Source organism: Pinus tabuliformis, chromosome 6 (genome assembly GCF_031772625.1).
Source record: "Pinus tabuliformis cultivar Carrire ecotype Pingquan chromosome 6, CPIR1, whole genome shotgun sequence".
Taxonomy (NCBI): Eukaryota; Viridiplantae; Streptophyta; class Pinopsida; order Pinales; family Pinaceae; genus Pinus; species Pinus tabuliformis.
Genome location: NC_142292.1, coordinates 377,152,934 through 377,160,086, shown reverse-complemented (window position 1 = coordinate 377,160,086; position 7,153 = coordinate 377,152,934).

Below are 7,153 nucleotides of genomic sequence, written 5' to 3'. Positions count from 1 at the left end.
AATCTTTCCCTGGCTGGAAAAATCATGAACAGAAAAACACCCTTCTAGTATATTTAACCATTTATCTACAGCATCTGCATCTATCTTATCCTCACGTATGGGAATGTCAAAGTTAACTTGTACCTTAAAGGGTGTGGCATTTCCGGAGTATTTACTCGAAGTAGATGTGTCGCCCCTAAGTAGCCGCTAAAGGATCTGGGAAAATTTGTCTATCATCGTGTTCCTTTGTCGCTCGAGAGCCTCTTCGAGCAATGTTTTGATAGGATCTCTTGCCCCCTCATCTTTCTTTTCATCCACCATGGGAGGCCGTTGGGATTTTCTAGGCTGGTCTTGCAACGGTTCAACTAGTTCAAGCCCTAACTTCTTAGATCCCGACCTTGTTGGAGACATGCAAAGAGAAACAAAGAAAGAGTAGATCACTCTGATACCACTGATCTGGATTTAAACAGGAATGCAACAAATTACAGATATGACCATAAATACAAAGATGCAACAGAAATAATACTTCATTTTATTGATGTAAAATACTGAAATATACTTACAAATAGAAATGGAAATAAACTAGCTCAGGCGATTGGTAGTTTATCTCTAAGAAGAGATGTGGTGGCTACATGCCACTGAGCTATCTTACAATGAGGCTCGAAGGCCAATTTTTTGTTGAGAAACAATGGAAAACCCTAAGCATCAACAAAACTAACCCTAGGAGATGAAGCACCAAACTATGGCTATGGGCCTTGTTTTAGGTAAATTGGTACATCAACTTCCCGGGGTCGTAACTTTGGCATATGATCTTCATTTAATGCACACAATACCTCGTTAGAAATATCTATCTAAGGACTACAACTTTTGAGTGAAAAACATCAGTCAATAGACCCATGTTGCTCCTAGTTTTCCCAAAAAATGTCATTTATGGCCTCAAAACGGCTCCAGAAGTTGAGGACTCAAAAAACTGCCAAAGTAGTAAATTGTGCTACAAATAAGGAAATTGAAAAATTGAAAGAAACAATGGTGGAGGTCCAAGTGGAATAGGCAGGTGGCCACCAATATCAACCTGGATCAAACGACCACTCCATGTGCCCAAACCCTGAGTTAAATTTCTTTTTCATTGAAATGGATCCCGAGTCACTCTAATGAAATGAAATCCAATGAATCTAATGATGTAGTCACTCTGATGACCATGCCTCCCAGTGACTGCAATCTACATTACCCCATTCTGAGCTTGTGACCCTGGAATCTGAGCCACCTTCTAAGTGTTTGAATATCAACCACTACCTAGAACTTAATGTGATTTTCATAAATGATAAACTATACTAGGACAAAGCCATTGGCACAAATTATACGTGGACTTGAACTAAACATGGCTAACCATGACATTCATTCCCATGAAACACATAGTGAACATGAAATCCAGAGGCCATGAATGCATATCTGAACCTTATTTGAGAATCATCAAGAAGGTCTAATTCCCTCTCATTGTAGCTAAAATAACATATATTAGGTGATGCATTCAAGATCCATTCATTTACAAATCAAAACATGATAAGAGCCATAACTTGAATTTGTCATAAAACCATGCTTATAACCAACATATAACCAGAATAGTAACAATGGTAGAATAACCATTAAATCAACATATTACAAATACATTTACTCATAAAATACAAGATGAAATGGCTCTTATTAACATATGTGAAAGACAACTAAGTTAGGTACTTCCATGTACCATCTGACCATAGATTGGGTTGAACCAAATCTGTCTTTCAACGAATCACCTCCATGCCATATTCCAATGACAAATGTGGGATTTCATGGCATAAATCAATCCTTAAACAACCAAGGGAATCCAAAGGTGAAGCCACCTCCACCCTCACAGTATTGTGATCTCACTTAAACCAGTCTGGGGATCATAAAACCAAACCATGCTTGGATGCCTCATAATTCCTTCACCATCCCTTGAGGAATTTTCGTGTCTTCACACACCTATTAAGGGATTCGTAGGAAAAACCATCTCTACGCCCAACCCTTGGCAATCCAAAGCTCAACCAAGAATGAATCCCATCACAACATGGATATCTCGAAATGGAAAGGCGTAGGTTTTAACCCCATACAGAAATTACTTGCCTACAAATTCTAAAACACATAAAATAAACAATGCGAGAGCATAACACATAAAACACATATACACAGAGATTTTCCCTTGGATCCCAAAACCGGGACTACCAGCTTGATTTTTCATTATGTTCCTTTCAATGTTATAATACATATTTATACATGGTGAAGCATCCAATACCATGGACTGAAAACCATCGCATCTAAAACCATGGACTGAAAACCATCGCATCCAAAAACATGTGTGAAAATCATGCACAAAAACATAGGTGGGTCCGCCCAACCTAACATTGGTTCCAAAACCAAAAATTTTCGAGGCGCTGCCCTGGACCCCATAGAGTGGGGTTACCTACAACCCTCAAACACCCTGTGACACCCCGTTATGCAATCGGTGCAACAAAGGGGGGCCTCTAACCCCTTAGTTAACTATGTGGGCTAGTCATGGAAAGAATATAAGACATCCCAAAATTCTCCCACTTGTTGTTTTCTTTCCACAAGGGCCCACAAGAGAGCTTAGTCACTTATCCAGCCTAGCAATGCCCATTGTTTCTTTACACCAAGAAAACTTCTCAGAGCTCACAAATTTTGTCAATGCATCTATAGTATTCTTCAAAGTGTCCACCTTTACCAGCAACACCTTTTCCTCTTCTATCATATCCCTCACAAAGTGATACTGAACATCAATGTTCTTTGTCTTTGAATGTTATGCAAGGTTCTTTGCCAAGAAATTGCACTTTGGCTGTTACAGTCTATCCTTATAGCTCTCTGTACTAACCCCATACTTGAACATAGTCTCTACAACGAAACTGCTTCCTTGCTTGCATGAGTGGCTGCCATGTATTCTACCTTTGTAGTTGATAGTGCCACTACAAATTATTTCTTACTCATCCAACTAATTGCACCTCCAAATAGGTTAAAAACATACCCACTTGTAGATCTTCTCTAATCTAGATCTCCAGCACAGTCTGCATCAACAAAGCCACGAATATCCAACACTCTGTCCAATCCTGGTCTTCCTTGGTAGCACAAACCATAATCACTAGTGCCATGCAAATACCTGAAAACCCACTTCACTACTGTCCAATGCTCCTTTCCTGGTTTTGACATAAACCTGCTCAATACTCCCACTACATGTGCAATGTCTGGTCTAGTACAGACCATTACATACATCAGGCTACCGACTGCACTTGCATATGGAACACGGGACATGTCCTCTTCCTCTTCTTGTGTCTTGGGACATTGTTCAATAGATAACTTTTCACCTACAGGAATAGAAACCTTCACCGGTTTACTATCCTGCATATTGAATCTCTGCAATATTGTCTCAACATACTTCCTCTAGTTTAACGAGAGTTTCCTATTTGCCCAATCTCCTTTAATTTCCATGCTCAAAATATAGTTTGAAGCATCAAGATCTTTCATGTCGAATTTGGAGGACAATTGGGTCTTCAAATCTTGGATAATTTCTTTGTCATTTCCAACCAGCAACATATCATCAACATATAAGACCACATAAATAACACGTTCACCAATTAATTTAAAATAAACACAGTGATCTGCTTTACTTCTGGTGAAGCCAAGTCCCTATATAAATGTATCAAATTTCTGATACCACATCCTTGGTGACTGTTTTAACCCATACAGAGACTTCTTTAACTTGCATACCAGTTCTTTCTTACTCTTCACGGCAAAGCCTTCAGGTTGCTTCATGTAGATTTCCTCTTCCAGATCCCTGTGAAGAAATGATGTCTTCACATCCATCTGTTCTACCTCAAAATCAAAAGCAATAACAATAGATAAAAGTAATCTAATAGAGGTTACCTTGGCAACATGAGAAAAAATATCACCAAAATCAATTCCCGGCACCTGGGAATAACCTTTTGCTACCAACCGAGCTTTGTATTTCTCCACCTTTCCTTCTGCATTTGTCTTCTTCTTGAACACCCATTTGCTACCAACGGGTTTCCTTCCATCCGACAACCCCACCAAATCCCAAGCCTCATTTTTGTGCAAAGATGAGATTTCATCAACCATGGCCTCTTTCTAGAGTTTTCCATCCTCTGAATCTACTGCTTTCTTCACAGTTCTGGGATCATCATCAGTAATAGATAAAGCAAAATTTGAACAGAAAGTAGATGGACTATACCTTTCTAGCTGCCTTCTTTGTCGATCTGATCTTCTCACACTAGAAGTTTGTGGCGCTTCATCTTCTGATCCCTCCTCTACTGTAGAGTCTGATTCTTCCTCCTTTAGCTCAAACTCTATCTTCTCAGGTTCCATTGGTTGGACTTCATGTTTAATAACATTTTTCACCTCTCTAAACGCCACATCTCAGCTGTACACAACCTTCCTTGTTACTGGGTTTCAAAGCTTATAACCCTTTAAACCATACTTATACCCAAGAAATATGCACTTTTCAAATTTACTATCCAACTTGGTTCGTTTCTCCTTTAGAACATGTACATATGCATCACATCCAAATAGCCTCAGATGTGAAAGAGAGGGTCTCTTACCGGTCCATACCTCTTGTGGAGTTTTATCCTCCAACGCTGATGAAGGTGATCTGTTGACCAGGTAACATGCTATCTCCACCGCCTCTGCCCAGAATTCTTGTCCTAACCCGGCACCACTGAGCATGCTTCTTGCCCTTTCCATCAACGTCTTGTTCATTCTTTCTGCAACTCCATTTTGGTGAGGTGTATATGGAGTAGTCTTCTTCCATGCTTGTTAAACACACATGGGCAACAACATAATCTGAAGGATAAAACATGAGAATACATTTTTATTAACAAGATATATACATTTATAGTACATGGTTTGACCGTTGGGTTCCACATCCCAAGGTCTCTTGGACTCCTTTTGTCTATTCGGCTTCCACACTAACCCATTGAGGATTAGGTGTCCAACATTCCCCCCCCTTAATCCGAAGGGTTATGTATGAGTCCAAGAAGAGAGTTGTAATACAAAATGTGCAAAAATGCATGGCAGCACTAGGCTGAATGTGCTCTCTGAAATGTTGGTATAAAGGGTGGTGGTTTAAGGATGACCACCAACACTGGAATGGTTAGTGCAGTTCCCGGAACTCTTACAAAACCGGCAAGAAGCTGAAGTCTTTTGCTAGAGGAAGTGCTTCTATTGTTTTGAAGAGGGAAACCTTCAACCATGAAAGGGAGGTCTCACCCCGCATAAAGGGGAGAACTTCAACGTAAAAAGGGAAGTCTCAACCTGTGATGGTTTAAGGATGACAACAAACTCTGGAATGCTTAATGCAATTCCTAGAACTTTTCCAAAACTGGCAAGAAGATGAAGTCTTCTGCTAGAGGAAGTGTCCTCAATTTTGTTCCTGGAATGCTTCTGAAATTGGCAAGAAGCTGAAGTCTTCTGCTAGAGGAAGTGTCCCAGATTCCTTGAAGAGGCATTACCAAATAAAGGCATGCTCAGGGGCATCTTTGTCTCTGGTTACAACTCTAAAACTGGTGTGGCAAGTTGTGGCTCAGGCTCGCTTGATGTGACTTTGAAGCTTGTAGATGACCATCATTTCCCCCCCTATTAGATACAAGGTGAGATGATGGAGAAAACTCAACTGCAAGACTGTTCAATACCCTGGGACAAGTTCTGACATGTTATTGGAATATCTTCTTCGCTGTTGATGCCCATTGCCAAGAAGTGATCCATCCAAGATGAATCTTTGTTCTTGTAGGACATTTGTTTTTGAAGCATCTATTTGAAGAATGGGTGGTTTTATGACAATGCTTACATGGATGAAGATCAAAATAGTAATCTTTCAGATGGCCAACTCGATCACAGTGTTGCCATTTCACAATCTTTTGTTGTTGTTGTTGTTGTGGAAGAGGGGCAAAATATGGAACAGTTGGATGTGAACTGTCATGAATGAATCTAGCACTATGAAACTGAATGGGCTTTGAGTAGTCTGGAATATGAAAGGACAAGTCCTTCTCATATCCAGGACCAGTTCTGTGCTTGTTGTGGACAAGCTGTTCCCAAGGTCTGATGATGGGCTTGGGAAGTGCAAACTGAGTTTCTACATCTCCATGTACAAATGCTACTTTATTGGGTACTAAATCTGAACCAACTGTAACATTATTGACTTGCTTATGATGGGTTGCAGTCTCAATGTTCTGAACAGAAACATGTCAGAATGATTCCTCTGTTTTAATTCGTCTTGCTATAGCTAAGATTTGAGCTACAAAAAATCAATTTTATCTTGTGCATTTTGTAGACACACCTGAATGTCTATGAGAGAAACTTTGTTGACTTTTAATGTATCATGAGTAGTAGACAATATGAGAGTTTTGAGGAACTCTAATACTTCATTGATTCTGGCCATTTTTTCTTTAATGTTAGAATTACACCTTAAAAACTGATCACAACTACTACTTCAATGCAGAAAAGTAATACCCACTCACAGTACACAGCAATATCCTTTATAAATGTGCAACAAATGATCAGTGTGCAACCAGCAAGCACCAATTACAATCCATATAAAAATAAGATGATGAAGCTACGTTACTGTTGAAGACCTTAAATTTGATGCTATGATGATATCACTGAAATTGTGTATTTGATAATGATCAATACAATATATGAGTATTTGATATCACTGCACTTGAATGCTAAAACACTGTATCAAAGGTGAAGTGATTGTTCCAGCTACAGAGTTATAACTGTGAAACCTTGCTTACTGTACCAATACAACCTGATTATTCCTTAATTACTGTAACTAGACATCATCAATATATATGTGGCATCTCTGTTCTTGAGAAACCCTTGCCTTTTCTTGGCATCAATACACAAAACCTTCACCAATCTATCCTCAATCCTCTTATTGAAGGAGAAGGGAATTAAATCTTCAAAAACAAAAACTACTACAAAACATACCTTGTTAGTTTTAAGAGCATTTGATTTGACCAACTTCCATACAATATTCTTCTCTATATTGTCACTGTAATGAGTCAATTTTTGACTGCTGCTTAAATGATAGTAAAGTTGGCCTCAATTTTTTTTTTTAAGAAGCAACCCTTTT